The sequence below is a fragment of the Onthophagus taurus genome, chromosome 2 (assembly GCF_036711975.1).
Source record: "Onthophagus taurus isolate NC chromosome 2, IU_Otau_3.0, whole genome shotgun sequence".
In the NCBI taxonomy this organism is placed as follows: domain Eukaryota; kingdom Metazoa; phylum Arthropoda; class Insecta; order Coleoptera; family Scarabaeidae; genus Onthophagus; species Onthophagus taurus.
In genome coordinates this window covers 837,172-853,190 of record NC_091967.1, presented here as the reverse complement: position 1 = coordinate 853,190, position 16,019 = coordinate 837,172, and the positions used below count along the sequence as shown (strand labels likewise).

At 36.6% G+C, this 16,019-nt stretch overlaps 1 protein-coding gene and 1 long non-coding RNA gene across 3 annotated transcripts in view; one reads left to right on the top strand and one right to left on the bottom strand.

The window, feature by feature from the left end:
- LOC111421673 (polypyrimidine tract-binding protein 1 heph) overlaps nucleotides 1–16,019 on the top strand; it is a 304,079-nt gene that overhangs the window by 23,035 nt on the left and 265,025 nt on the right. The window lies entirely within an intron of this gene.
- Nucleotides 540–3,103, bottom strand: LOC139432776 (uncharacterized). The gene is made up of 2 exons (XR_011642444.1): nucleotides 2,845–3,103; nucleotides 540–798 (listed from the first exon to the last, which is right to left on the bottom strand). It is a non-coding gene; the product is annotated as an uncharacterized lncRNA (long non-coding RNA).

Here is a 16,019-nt window from a genome sequence, read left to right as displayed (position 1 = left end):
TGCGAGGTTGGGGAGAATTGGATGAAGAAAACGACGAAGACAGTTCTAATTTACATCAAATCTTTCACTTCTTTCTCCAAAACGTCGGGTTCTTATTGGTTCTTATAACTTAACGTTGGGTTACTTCTTTTTCGATGTCGGGTTAGTTCTTGTTCGGGGTCACCAATTTGTGGGACAATTTCAAGGACAGTAGAATCTATCAGGACTGCTACATCCATTGTTGTGACAACCTGCCCGCAAACTACGTCACACCATTTTCCACGCCCAGCTGTTGTTATGGTCTATGCGTTTGCTGTGTATTTTTAGAGGTTATATCCTAGACGTATTCATATTATTTTTGAAGTTTTATGTTTTTAGACGTATTAATGTCTATCATATAACCTCTAAAAACGCAGACAGTTACCAGGCGTGGCAAATAGTGTGACGTAGAGTGCGGGCAACCAATCCCTAGTGGACTACAAAAATACAATGGATGTAGCAGTCCTGTTAGATTCTACTGTCCTTGGGACAATTTAAAAAGAGAGTAAAACCAATTTGCGTTACAACGTGACTTGACTTTTTATTTTGTAATAATAATAATAAACAACCCTTTTTGTATCTCTATGGATTTACAATTTTTGTTAAAAAAGAACTTATTACTATGATTTATATTTTGATGAATTCATTTATGATTTAATTTATAATTGTGGTGGTTGCCACATTCCCATTCTGCAGATTCCATCCATGTTAATACAGTTTCGTTAATTTGTACCATCTGTTTTTTTATTCAATGAGTCTTGAAACTGGAGCTCGAAGAGCCTGTAACAAAGATGGTAATGAATTAGTAAATTTGTATGTAATTGAGTTATGAAAATACGTATCGTTTGTGGTAGAGAGCATGTGGTAACTGAGTGAGTAATTTTTTTTTTCTGTCGTTGGTCCGCATTGAGTTTGGAGTGTTGAGGGCAATAGTTTCTGGTGGATGGTAAATTCCTTCCCAAGGAGAGAAGGCTAAGGGGGAGAGTGCAAATTTTGTAGACCTATTTTTTAATAAAACAAGTATTCTCCCAGTTGTGACAAACAGAAAGTTAGAAAGATGATGAACTGCGAAAATTAGTCCTTAAATTATTTGCATGGTGTTATGATAAATATTGTCCTACATATTCGGTAAATACGTTTATGTATTTGGTGTAGGTGCCCATTTACTTAAATGTCGGGTTTCAACTTCAGTTTTGACGTTGTTTTCTAGATGGCGCTTAATAATAATACCTTTTAAATCTTTCGTTAATTATTTGGTCTAGTTCTAAAGACTACAACTTTAAAATCTCATTTAGGGTAGGCACACACGGTCGATTATTAATCGACGAAACAGTTTAGTTGGATTGGTTTGAAATCGCGATGCATTATCAATTTATAACCGACTAAACTGTTTAGTTGTTCATAAATCGTGTTGTATGCACACACATATCGATTTCGAAACAACTTGTATTTATATTGTATTAAATATTGAATAATACCTGGAAATAATTCAAGTTTTTAAAATAATGTAATTGAATTACTTTAATATACAGTGTGGTAATTAATTATCGTACCCGACGTCATCATTGAAAGTATGCAACCATTATCACAATATTGGTATTGCAATACACGATTTGCGTATGATGCGTATTGCACTGTGATATTGGTTGCATACTTGCAATGATGACGTCGGGTACGATAATTAATTAACACACTGTATTTAGTGTAGTATATAATTAACTGCGGTAGCAAAACGGAAAATAATTTAACTTAATTTTTGATATAAATTCACTTATCATAAAATAATTGAGGGAAACTTGATGTATGTTATACTAGAGAAGACACTTCAACTCTCAGTAAACTTGACCTTGAGGTTGCGCGCGCAACCTAAGTTACTAAAGACCTCAACTAAACTATCGACTGTGTGTGCGCTTCAATATGAAGCTGTGGCATTATTGCAGTTGTACGATAGTTGCACAACTTTTTAATCATAAGTGCACATCGACTCCTTTTGATTAAAAAATCGAGTTTATCTGCAGTTGTGTTGTGTGCGCAGCTACATTAAACTTAATACATTTATGTCCATCGACTAAACTATCGGCCGACTAAAAATCGACCGTGTGTGCCTACCCTTATGTAAAAATTTACGATGATATCTTTGTCCATTTTGATTTTAGTGTGAGGGTATTAAATGTAAAATTTAATACGCAAAATTTATCGAGGTCGCGAAATCGTACCTCTTGGTAATTAAGCGGATATTAAAGGTCGATGGTTGGGACGACCTATGTCCCGATGGTGCCGCCACGGTTTCGCCCATAATTCAATATTTTGGTAGCAGCATGCGGAAGTGCGCGTTCGTCATACGATATCATCGGGAACGGTTATTGTTTCCCGTACCGGACGAAGGGCTCGTTCTAATTAGATTCCATTTCGCCAACTATTACCTAACCTTGGATGTTAATTAATATTGATATTAATTCATCCACCTCTCCAAGTTCACCACCGCATATTGTCGAAATTAAGGGAAGATAGAAACTTAATCCTTCTAATTTTCCATTAAATACTAATTACTGAAGTGTTTATTGTTATTATTTATTATCTAATAATAATGTTGTTTAATTTGTATTCAAATTTCAATTAAACTCATTCCAGGTTATTCTCTTTAAAGAAAAGCAAATATTTACTGAAAATTTTCGATGGTTAGGGTTGGTCATTTGAAATAAGCCCGAAGGGTAGTCATCTAGAATTTCGCACGTGTTTCTAAGCTTAGCGGACCAAAACCCAGCCGTAGGCACGCATTACTCCATGAATATTCAGTTGTTTTCATATATATATATCTCTACGAACCTATTCGCACCACCATCCAATTGATGACCCTTGGTGCTCTTGTGGGAATTCAACACGTGGTGTAACATTGCAAATTTTACGATCACTACAACTCGGACGTTTATAGCCCGAACCGTCCAAAAATTGCACTGAAAATTTTAAGTAAATATACTCTGAGGTTTTATGTGAAATACAAAAAGAAATATGGTCCCTTGTCAAGCGTTCTTTCTCGGCAAAACTGAGTGCAATAGAAGAGAGCACACCGAGCGGAGAGTGGCAAAGTAATTGCGGGAAGACAGTTATTACACGGTTAATAAATTTCTTGGCTCTGATTCACGAAGACAGATGCGGTTATATCCTCCCTAGTTCTTAACATCTAAAGAGCACTTTAAAAAATATTAGTTTATTAAAATGGTTTTTAATAATTGAACTAAAAATATAACCGAGATTAGACCTAAAACTAGAAACATTCGGATTTCGATAAACAATGTCTCATTCGAAAGCTCAATCCTTGGCCAATACGAAAGTGGAAATGCCCAATTCGAAATCTCTCTCGAATTCTGCTAAAACGCCAAAATAATGAGAAGGTACACGAAAATAACACAAAAATGACCTTTTTTAAGTGGTGATAACTCGTAAACGATGTACCCGATGATCAAGATCTATACGTCATTCGATTCGTCATAGTTTCTTCTATCGAAATCACAAAATGCCCGATTTCAATTCTTTCCCGTTAACCTTGTACAGCCCACGGAATGACACCGTGTTCGGCTCGTTGTTTACGCACTTATAAACGACCGTTAAAGTCTAGCCCCCAATATAAAAAAATTAATTTAAACTAAATCGACTATAATAAGAGAACGGTTTGATGGATTTTAATATTTTATATGTCAATCGATAGCTTTCGCCTGGCTGAATGCAGTTGTCGAAATGCCCGATTCGAAGTATTTAAGAATTTTGATTAAAACACAAAAAACGAATTAATCAAACACATCAATTATCTCCTTAACTAATTGACCAATTTTAGTCATCAACATCTCGATCGAAAGTATGATCTACAATGAATGCGAAGGTGGAAATGCCCGATTTCAAAATTTACTAATTACCTGCGTACAGCCATTGAAATGACCCCGCGAATCTGCCGACTAGAAGTCTAGCCCCCAATAAGAAAAAATTAATTTTGATTACATTCGCTATAACTAAAGAACGGTTTGACGGATTTTAATGGTTTATATCTCAAATGAAAGCTTACGTCTGGCTGAATGCATATGTCAAAATGCCCGATTCGAAATATTTAAGAATTTTGAATAAAACGCAAAAAAAATTAATTAATCAAATAAGTCAATTATCTCCTTTATTATTTGACCAATTTTAGTCGTCAATATCTCCATCGAAAGTATGATCCATGGTGAATGCGAAAATGGAAATGCCCGATCTCTAAATTTGCTAATTAAGTACGTACGATTGTTTAAACGACTCCAGTGACTTTACTGCCTGGAAGTCTTACTTACATAAACAATAATTTTTTGTAAACGGATTATTACTAGAGAACAACTTAATGTGAAAATGTTTGAAATATTCTACTAATCATAATAAAGTATGTAAGCAAACGAACAAAGTAAGAGACTGATTTAAAATGTATTTGTACTAAAACAGAAAATCTTTTTTCATTTTTGGTTTTAGTATTTCTACCTTTAGTATAACTTATTGTTGTTCTTACTAGTTTTCTACTCTTCTTTTTCAAATTTTATATTTTTAGCTGTATATAGTTTCACACAAAAAGCGTCCCAACCCATAACTCTGTTGTTTATATTGAAATATAAATAAAGTTTTCAGGGGCAAGGTGCTAATTTACATTTCTTTCAATTTTTACAATTCTTTTAAAATTTTCTATTACATCCAATTTTTCTTAAACTTTTCCAACTTTTCCTTCAAATTGTATAATATATTTTTCTCTTCATTGCAAAAGTTAAAATGTTTTCTGAATATTCCATAAAAAATAATGTATAAGTGACAATAAAAATAAAAATGTTGAAGAATGTGATAGACAAAATCAGTCCACTCACTGAGTCGTTTAAACAACCGTACGCATTTAATCAGCGAATTTTGAGATCGGGCATTTACATCATTGCATTCACCGTGAATCGTACTTTCGATCGAGATGATGTAGACTAAAATTGGTCAATTAATAAATGAGATAATTAGGCCTTTACAGACGGACGTTTATGCCCGCGTTGATGTTTGCACATCCAAAAACGTGCATACAAAAACGTATGCTAGGTCACCGTACAGACGCACGTACAAAATCCGCAGTTTTGCTTAGTGGCTGAACGATGTCCAAGGAAGTGGTTGACTTAGCGTTGGCAGCAGTGGCGTGCGCTAATGTGCTCAAAATCAAGAATAAAAAAAATAAAATTCGCCGCGTGTGGTGTAAAAATTGGCTTCTGCAACGGCAAAGGTTTTCTCACATTAACCTATTGGCAGAATTGACAATAGAACCGGATGATTGGCGTAATTATCTTAGAATGGACGAAGATACTTATTCGCTACTGTTGAAGATGGTAACTCCATTGATACAACGTCAAAATACAATCATGAGACCGGCAATAAGTGTACACGAACGATTAACTGCAACCCTAAGATATTTAGTGACTGGACGAAACTACCAAGATTTCAAATTTACCACTGCAATATCTGCACAATCCTTATGTACAATAATTCCGGAAACATGTGAACCTATATATGAAGTGCTGCATAAAGAATACATGAAGGTAAGAAAAACATTTATTTTAGAAAGTAACAGAAGCATGATTGGGTATTAAAAAAAATATATATTAATTGTTCATACAAATCATGTGGGACTATACCCAGAAAAATACGTTGAAGTCGTATTTTGCTCAGCCGAAAATTCAAAAGGAAACTGATAAGTTAAGTTATTTGTTGCTAATTGGTTCAAATCGTGATGGTTAAAGGTGTTACTGCGTCCTGTTGGCTGGATTATTTCTGTTATAATTTTCGTATTTTCGGAAATTTTTCCAAGTTCTGCTTGGAATAATAGGTCATTTATTAGTTTTCCGTATAAATCTTGGTCTCTGCTGACAATTTCCGAAGTTTCGCAGCAACATTTTTCCCTATAATCGAAAACTCGTCACGCCAGGATCATTCAATCTTGCACTAACAACATTCAAAATTTGATCAGCTTTGTCTACAAGTGAGGTAGAATTTCTTTTCTTAAATCTCCTTTTAGCCGATGTATGATGCATTGCTTTATTTGGTAGTACTAATAAACATGGAACTTACCTGGGCACTGGACGCTACTGATGAACGTCGCACAATTTACATCCACACATTGAGACTTGAGAGCGAATCCCGACAGCCGACAGAAGTTTTGTGCTTCGTTCTTTTTGAGTGTGCACTCAAACAGGTGACGTTCTTCTGCATACACATTAACGTTTTTGTATGTACGTTTTTGAATGTGCATACATCAACGCGGACATAAACGTCCGTCTGTAGAGGCCTATTGACTTATTTGATTAATTAATTTTTTGTGTTTTATTCAAAATTCTTAAATATTTCAAATCGGACATTTCGACATAATTATTCAGCCAGACGCAGGCTTTCATTTGAGATATAAAACATTAAAATCTGTCAAACCGTTCTCTAATTATAGTCGATTTAGTTTAAATTATTTTTTTTATAATGGGGGCTAGACTTCGAGTCGTTAGATTCGCGGGGTCATTTCAATAGCCGTACGCAGGTACTCAGTAAATTTTGAAATCGGGCATTTCCACCTTCGCATTCATTGTAGATCATACTTTCGATTGAGATGTTGATGACTAAAATTGGTCAATTAGTTAAGGAGATAATTGATGTGTTTGATTAATTAGTTTTTTGTGTTTTAGTCAAAATTCTTAAATACTTCGAATCGGGCATTTCGACAACTGCATTCAGCCAGGCGAAAGCTATCGATTGGCATATAAAACATTAAAATCCGTCAAACCGTTCTCTTATTATAGTCGATTTAGTTTAAATTAATTTTTTTATATTGGGGGCTAGACTTTAACGGTCGTTCATAAGTGCGTAAACAACGAGCCGAACACGGTGTCATTCCGTGGGCTGTACAAGGTTAACGGGAGAGAATTGAAATCGGGCATTTTGTGATTTCGATAGAAGAAACTATGACGAATCGAATGACGTATAGATCTTGATCATCGGGTACATCGTTTACGCGTTATCACCACTTAAAAAAGGTCATTTTTGTGTTATTTTCGTGTACCTTCGCATTATTTTGGCCTTTTTGCGGAATTCTTAAAGGCGCGTTCTCACGAGTCAAGTTTAGTTGATCGATTTTAGGTGATCAACAAAAGTTGAATAAAAACTGTAGTGAGAACCTTTCTTTCAATAGAGTTGATCAACTTTCTAGTAGATCAAGAAAAGTTTGATCCAGTCAAACTTTCGTCACACAAGTGAGGAGTCATCACGAATTGCTTTCAAGTTGAAACTTGTCTTGAAACGTGTGAACTAGGCAGTCGTCTTTTGTCGACTGCGTAGTACGCTTGCACTGGCCGCGTCACACGTGCTTGTGTTATTTTTGATATAAGATATTATTTAAAATTACCAATAATAAAATAGTTTAAAAGAATGAGTCTCAGAAAGTGTTATGATGAAATTTTTGGAACTATATCATAAGCATGATTGTCTTTGAAACCACCGAACGGATAAATATAAAAATAAAGATGCACGACAAAATGCTTTGGGTTCTATTGTCAAGGAAATGGAAATTTCTGGTCTTACTATTGCTGATCTGAAGAACAAAATCAAGACTATTAGAACGATGTATAAAAAAGAACATTCATTGGTTTGCAAATCAATAAAAAGTGGAATGGGAACAGAGGAACTGTACTTGCCAAAATTATTTTTGTATAAAAGAGCAGATATATTTCTAAACGGTGTTACAAATACAAGAGTCATTTCATCAAATTTAGTAAGTATACTTTTCATTCTTTATTTTTTTTACATTAACTATTAATTATTCATCGTCGGGTATCATATTCAGTTGCCAGGGCACAGCACCATGTCCGGAAAAATATTCGGCATATTCATCACGCACATGAGACGCTAATGTTGTGTAGTTGCGACTTCCTAAATTAACTTGCAAATCAACTAAACCATTGGCTTCAGTACTTTGTGTTCTCCAAGAACCTAGTATAATTTGCCTGGTGTTCAGATCCTCATTATCATAAGAGCCTGTTGGTGTATATTTTTTACCAGAACTCATTTTTAGCCAATTATGTAATGCTAAAACTGCTTTAATAATTGCGTCCACTTACTTTAATAAAATCTTGCAAAGCATCGTATATTGCCGTACAAACTTCTCCCAAAAAATTTGAAATGGTATTTTTAGGTACTCGGTATACAGAAGCAAGCGTGGAAAATGAATCCCCCGTAGCTAAATATCTTAAAGTGACTTGCAGCTTTAATTTTGGTGGGATTGCTTGTCGCATCACTGTGTCTTGTTTTTTTATGCAATCATGAACTTTCGACAACAGTTCGTCAAATTTTTCTTCAGACATTCTTAAATAATTTCTATATTCGTCTTTGTCCTCTAATGCTAGCTCCTTCAGCAAGGTTTCCGATGCTCCCAAATTATTTCTCCTTAAAATCCACTGCCTCACCCAAAAACGACGTTTCTTACGACTTTTGTTCATATTACATAAAATTATTTTCAGTTCTTCTATTAACAAAACTGCAGTCATCTGTACACATTCACGCACAACTACATTCGATGCCATTTAAAAACTGAAACGGTCGATCAGTTTCTATTGAAGTGTGTGAACAAAATTTTATTCAAGTTCTCTTGTTATAATCAAAATACTATACATGTAAAATCCTATCTAATTGGGGGCTAACTTCGCATAGGTCAAGTATGTGTATGTATGTAGGAAAGCGGAGGGTATGCTACGCACACAGCACCTAGGCCCCAACGGGCCCCTTGTACATCCTCCTACACTGTCTCCGGCTACATCAACCAGCCTAAGGAATTTCCGAAGGCTAGGATACAGCTCAGAGGTGTGTTCCTGATGCCATCTGTGGTCGGCCATTCCTCTCCGAAGTCTCTCATTCTGAGGTCTTGCAGAGTGGGGCATTCACACAAGATGTGTCGGACCGTCTCCTCGCTCTCTTTACAGAGGCGACAGAGAGGACTAATAGCAAGCTTAAGGTTATAAAGATGCTTGTTTACCTTACAGTGACCCGTTACAGTTCGTAAAGCCTTACGAAAGACAAGGCTGCCTCTGCTGAAGGATAATGTAATACTTCCTTAGACAGATGGCAACCCTTAACCCTATCCCACCAGTTCATGAACTTTTTGTGGGTAAAATCTTTAATTATCTCAATCTGAGTTGATAAGGACGGAGCGATTATCGGTTCAGGCGAACATGGCGCTCGCTTGGCAGCCCTTTTGGCAAGCCTATCAGCGTGCTTGTTACCTGAACAAGTCGAGTGTCCTTTTATCCATTGAAGTATGACACAGTTATGCACTGCGGCCTTCTCCAATGTCAGATGACAACCCATAACAAGTCCTGAGGTAATTGTTATTCTACTCAGGGCTAAAATAGCTTGTCTACTGTCAGTATAAATTGTAAAAGTCTTACCTACCAAGTTGGATCTGACAATAACGTCAGCGGCAAGTTGTATGGCGATTAACTCCGCCTGTATGACGGTGGTACTTATACCTAAAGGTTCAGATACGTGGAGTCGGAGATCGTACGAGAAGACTCCGGCTCCAGCTCCTTCCCGTCTCTTTGAACCATCAGTGTAGATTTTAAGGCTGTTTTTTACCTCTACTTCTGTGGAGCTTGGGTGGGTGAGATATTTCTTCGTAAAAATGTGTTGTAGGGGTGTAAAGTCCGTTACACACTCCAGAATTGGTGAGTAATCCACCATTTCATTCCAGAGATTGGCATTTTTACTATTTCTCTCACCCATTAGAATTCCTGCTGCTCGCAGTCGAGTCATGGTCACCAATGCCACCTCTTGGATGAACAAATGAAGTGGCGTTAGGTTTAACATGTTTTCCATGGCTGCAGTGGGGGTAGTCCGCAGCGCACCTGTAACATACAAACACGCAAGTCTCTGTACTTTATTAAGTGCAGTAGTGGATGTAGACTGTAGGGTCTTTGACCACCATACTACTGCACCATAAGTAAGCATAGGTCGGATTACAGCCGTGTAAATCCAGAGGGCATTTCTGGGTGACAAACCCCATGTCTTACCTATAGCCCTCCGGCATTGACCGAATGCAACGTACGCTTTTTTTACTCTATTATCTAGGTGGGCTCTCCATGTCATTTTATTGTCAAGTGTGATGCCCAGATATTTAACTTCTTTTGACAATACCAATGGAGTATCAGCAAGGGATGGCATTCTGGGATTGCCAACCTTCCTCATCCGTGTGAAAAGAATCAACTCTGTCTTCTTAGGATTCGCAGAGAGTCTTTGTTCGTCACACCAAGTCTCTATCAGTTTGAGAGCTACTTGCATCCTGTCAAACAGCACGTTTATATACTTGCCTTTGACGAGAATGGTTAAATCATCTGCGTAACCAACTGTGATAAAGTTGGCTTCGGCGAGGCGGTTCAAGAGGCTATCCAGGGTGAGGTTCCACAAAAGTGGGGATAGTACACCCCCTTGTGGACAGCCTCGAGTAACTCCTCCTTGAAGACTGACATCGCCAGCCCTAAGCTTAACTATCCTATGTTTAAGAGTGTTCTCAATCCAACCACAAAGAGTCGGTTTGAACATTATGCTCTAACAAGGCATCGTTAATACCAGAGAAAGGTGTTTTATCAAAAGCTCCCTCTATATCTACGAAAACCCCCAGGGCGGACTCCTTTAGGTCCAGCGCCCCACCAACAAAGCTGGTCACTGAGTGAAGAGCCGTTAGTGTGGACTTGCCCTGAGTGTAAGCGTGTTGATTAGGATTTACTGGTTTAGTTGGAAGACAGAAATCTCTAATATAGCGATCACACAGTCTCTCCAGAGTTTTCAAAAGAAAGGAGGAGAGACTGATTGGTCTAAACGATTTCGGTGTGAAATAATCAAGCTTACCCGGTTTTGGTATGAAGTTCACTGTGACCTCACGCCATCGACTGGGTATATAGCGCAGCGCCAGGCATGCTTGGAAGATTTCCACCAGGTGAGGTACTAAATCCTCCAGACCCCATTGTAAAAGGGCTGGTATAATACCATCTGGTCCTGGTGTCTTGAACGGCGAGAAACTGTTGATGGCCCACCGTATTTTATCCTCCCTGCAGATCTCTTCGGCTGAAATCCAATCATCTGCAGTAGGTTCATGGTTGGTGTCATTTTTCGCATAGGTCAAATTTTCTTATTGTAGAAATGTTTAATACTAGCGATTATTTTTTCACTTCTTGAGATTTTAGTTCAAATGGACGGGGAAGAGTTCGGTCAATTAGATATAATAGAAAGCACTTTTTTGTTGACATTTTGTTTTGTGTTACATTGAGATAGATGCAATTTGAATATGTGCCACTTTCCATAAAAATTCCTGTATTGTTGGTAACGATTTTAAAATTGACGTTCTTCAAATCGTTCAAATTGTCTAATAGTAATAAATTCGGAATGCGTGTGAGGGCACCATTGTGAGCATTCGAACAACTGACCCGACTACGTTTTTTTTCTATTTCGAGCACATCTCGACTCGTTCATCCCATCACGTTTTCCCCCATTTATTTACTAGTTCGGCGCTTTGTATTTGCCGCCACTGACTCCACCTGGGTTCGCCAAAATCCCAATGGTGTCGGTATTACCGAGTCTCCACTTCCGATTATTATCGAACTATTATGGACGGAATGATTGCGTTCCATTGTGGTGCACGCACTCGCAGCCACGAGCGAGTCGTCGCGTCGGCGGACTCTCCGGGGATCGGCCCACTGGGTCGACGAGCTGGGAGCGCCCGAAAGACCCCCGGAAACTAATCAGTTGCCATTCAGGGACCCCAAAGCGACGAACAATCGCCCAGAAATACAATATGCGCTCGCGGTGATGCAAAAATCAGTCACTGTGAAATTACTATTAATGACCTTCTATTTCAGGAACATTTTTTTATTTACATTTTACACATAACTACAACTATTAAATGGGACATAATAATGATTTTATAATCCCATTGTGTATTCTTACGACCATATAATAATGAAATTATAATGGATATAATAATAACTTAGCACCATATATCATATTATTATGCAAAAATGAAGAGGTTTAATTACTTAAAACAACAAAAATGAGGGCAACCTAAAAAAACCGGGTAAGAGAGAAACTTTAAAAGCCGGCGACCCTAAAGCCGATTGGATTATGACAAAGTGCCCATCGTCTGATTGTCGTAACGCAGAAAGCTGTTAAATTCCCCAAACGGGCACTTAAGGTTTGAAAAATGCACTCGTTAAAAGGGAACACCAGGAAGGAAGATATTAGCGTAAAAGTAAGATTGTAGCGAAACATCCGGAAATGGTTTGTTGGATTGTTTTACGATTCCGCAAGGTGTCGTTTAGATCTTTTTTATAATGGCATAAGTTTGGGGTTAAGCACAGCCCGATTGGTAATACTGTTTAAGAGATATACATTGATTTTTTATGCTTACAGCATCAGGAATTACTAAAAATTTCCATTATAAAAACAATGGAAAAAATCCAGGTCCTCGGGGCGTTCGCGGTCGTTTTATCATTTTTATTGTCTCGGGCAGCAAGAACCGGGAGCGTAAGAAGCACGAGATAATAAATACGGCGGGCACGAAAGTATATATTCAATTTAACTTTGCCTATAAAGCTCTTTACGTTTGCTCCGTCGCGCCATAAAACTTTTACCTCGTCGTGTAGGATTCCTTTTATGAAAATTGCGCGATTTACCATCTCGACGGTCCGCGCCGGACTCACCCTATCTGTTTCATTTATTATATAAGTAAAAACGTTTTGTCGTCGGAAATACTGAAATGGCCTGCTGAGGAATAATGGAAATTGAGTTTACATTTTTAATATCATTTTACAGTTCTTCTCCGTGGTTTCTTGCATAAACTAATAACTTCCAAGGAATTCATTTAAATTAAATAAAGCCTGATATGTGTCTGTTGATAAAAGAGAAATGTAGTGGAATACTAAAAAGACATAGAAGTGAAGTAAAAGGAGGAGGAAGGGAACGTTTCCGTTCTTTAATATTTCGTGTATGACCTAACTGCACGGCATAGGAAAGAGCGGAAGCGTTGGTCAGTACGTTAGAGCGTAGGCGTCTCCCATAACGTACTAACCGACTCACCGGTTGCTTGCATATTGTATACGCGCCTTGAATAATTCATGAGCAGTTCTGTTTGCTCGTCCGGAGGGAGTACGGGGCAAAGGGCTCCAAGCGACCAAACGGCCGGACCCTTGGGGGCACCGCGACGCCGACGCTCACCATTGTTTACCGCCGTCACCTTCGGCGTGCCACGAAATTAATGAGTCGTCGAATCGGAATTATCGATTATCCGGGTTAATGAGGTTGGATTTTGGTTTAAATTAAATCCATTAGAACTTGATCGATTTTTAGAAAGAAATAGCTGATTTGCTACTTTGTTTAGGGTTTTGGGAAGGTTTATTAAGGTTGAAGGTGTCACTCACGATCACTTAGGGTCGTTATTTAATATCTATTAAACGCTGGGCTTACGGGGTTTCACGAAGCTAGTTAATTAACCTAGGATTCGGTTTGATATCCAAAACGTGCCTGCAGCAATGGAAGGCTATTTCCCATGTGGTCACTGTCTTACATCTTACATTGACCTCGCTTGGATTTGCTTAACTTCTCACTGCTTAGTAGATCCAAAAGCTCTTTAATAATAGCATTCTGTCAGATTTGAAATACAAAATTGTCACTTCAGTGTAGTCACAAAGAGGTGCTCATAAACTGCGTTTTCCTTTACCTTTATGTACAGGGTGGTTCAAATTCAATGTCCGAATAGGCTAACTCGAAAACTATAAGAGTTAGAAGAAAAGTAGCTGACATGTCATGATCTCGTTTTTCGAGAAACTACTAATGCCGAAAACCTCATACCGCTATCGTCTTTTGTTTTTCCGCTAGAGGCCAAAATTGAAAATATCGTAAAACCCGCAAATGTAATTATCTTGGTTATTATTATAGGTGGAGTATTATAACTAAGACATTATATGGAGACTTTTTTACAGGGAATTTGATGACGTAGTCAAAAAAATTTTGTCGGTTTTAGATTTTGAGATATTATCACAATTTTGGTTTTTTTAAATGGAAACAAGCACTGATTATTCGCTTAGTAAATTCGTTATTTTTTTCTGATTACAAAAATATAGGGTTTGACAGGTCTATTTCTTATTGTTTTAGAATAAAACTAAAAATAAACTTTTCTGTTAGTGTCGTCGAAGAAATTAAATTTACAGTTTCCTGTAAATTACAGTTCTATAACTAAAAATTAAAAAAACATATTTCTGATATTTGAAACAAATATATTTGTTGAACTGTTTAATTTATCTATATTTTACACAAAAATTGGAATAGATTGCATTATTTCACATTTTTTATTACGATTTAATATTATTTTTAAATGACTTAATAAATTATCGATAGATGGCGCTTATGTTTTTTTTTTAATTCAAATAAACAGCAACATTTGTTTGTATTCGAAAATTTTCTGAAGTGTCACTTTAAAAATCCTGTTTTTAAGATCAATTACGAAAATTTTGAAAAGTTTGACTTGTTAGAATGTTACATATTAAAAAATTATTTGTTTTTAAATACCAGAAGTTATCTTCGTATATAATTGTTAACTTTTTAGATTTTACCTACCGCCCCGTAACTTACAGGAAACTGTAAATTTAATTTCCTCGACGACATTAGATGGAAATTTTATAAAAAAAGTTTATTTTTAGCTTTATTCTAAAACAATAAGAAATAGACCTGTCGAACCCTATATTTTTGTAATCAGAAAAAAATAACGAATTTAATAAGCGAATAATCAGTGGTTGTTTCCATTTAAAAAAACCAAAATTCTCATTACATCTCAAAATCTAAAACCGAAATTTTTTTTTTGACTATGTCATGAAATTCTCTGTAAAAAAGTGTTCATATAACGTCGTAGTTATAACACTCCACCTATAATAATAACCAAGATAATTGCACTTATTGGTTTTACGATATTTTCAATTTTGGCCTCTAGGGGAAAAACAAAAGACGATAGCGCTATGAGGTTTTCGACATTAGCAGTTTCTCGAAAAACGAGATCATGACATGTAAGCTACTTTTCTTCTAACTCTTATAGTTTTCGAGTTAGCCTATTCGGACATCGAATTTGAACCATCCTGTACACGTCTATTGTGTATGTCGAGTTCAAGCTCATACACTTCAACAACTCGTTGTAATGGAATGTGCCGTCTTTATATTTTCTTAGTAATACGTTTAATATCATACGAGTAAAAAACAAGAAAAATTTAATATCTGCCATGTCGATTATAATAGGTACCCATTCCATTTAATATCCCCTTAGAATGTGTTATATATAGAAACGCCATTGTTAGTGTTCGGAGTAGCAGCTGCATCTTATTTTACGGTGATTACACACCCCATCTCGCAAGTTCAGCGTTGATTTCTAATTTGGAAAGCTTCATTCTACATTTCGTATGGAGTACGTAAAATCGGCCTCAACTCTCAACCAGATTACTAATTCACCAGATTGATTTACGTTATATGACAAGCATAAATGAAATGTTGAAGAAACTGTCAAACCAGTTATGCCAACAACAGACTTGTTGATATAAGGTTATAGTTACAATTAAGCTAACATGTCACTCAAAATTGTATAAAATTATTGTTTAATATGTTAAAATTTAGCCTGTTTCTTTGGTATTTATGCTTCCATATAAAAAATGTGACCACATCTCCTTTTGATTATCCTATCGAGTCCCTTGTTCGGGTTGGTTTACCACAACCTTATCCAGATTCATGGATGGAATGTACTGGATCAATATTAAATTCTGCATACATATTAACTCATGCGAATTGTTCGAGGAGACATAATTCGGATAGAATAAATGTAAGCATTTCGTTTGTAAATTCTCCCATGAACGAAGATTTTAAAAGTAGAATTACCACAGTTCGTTTACACGTACATAATTTAC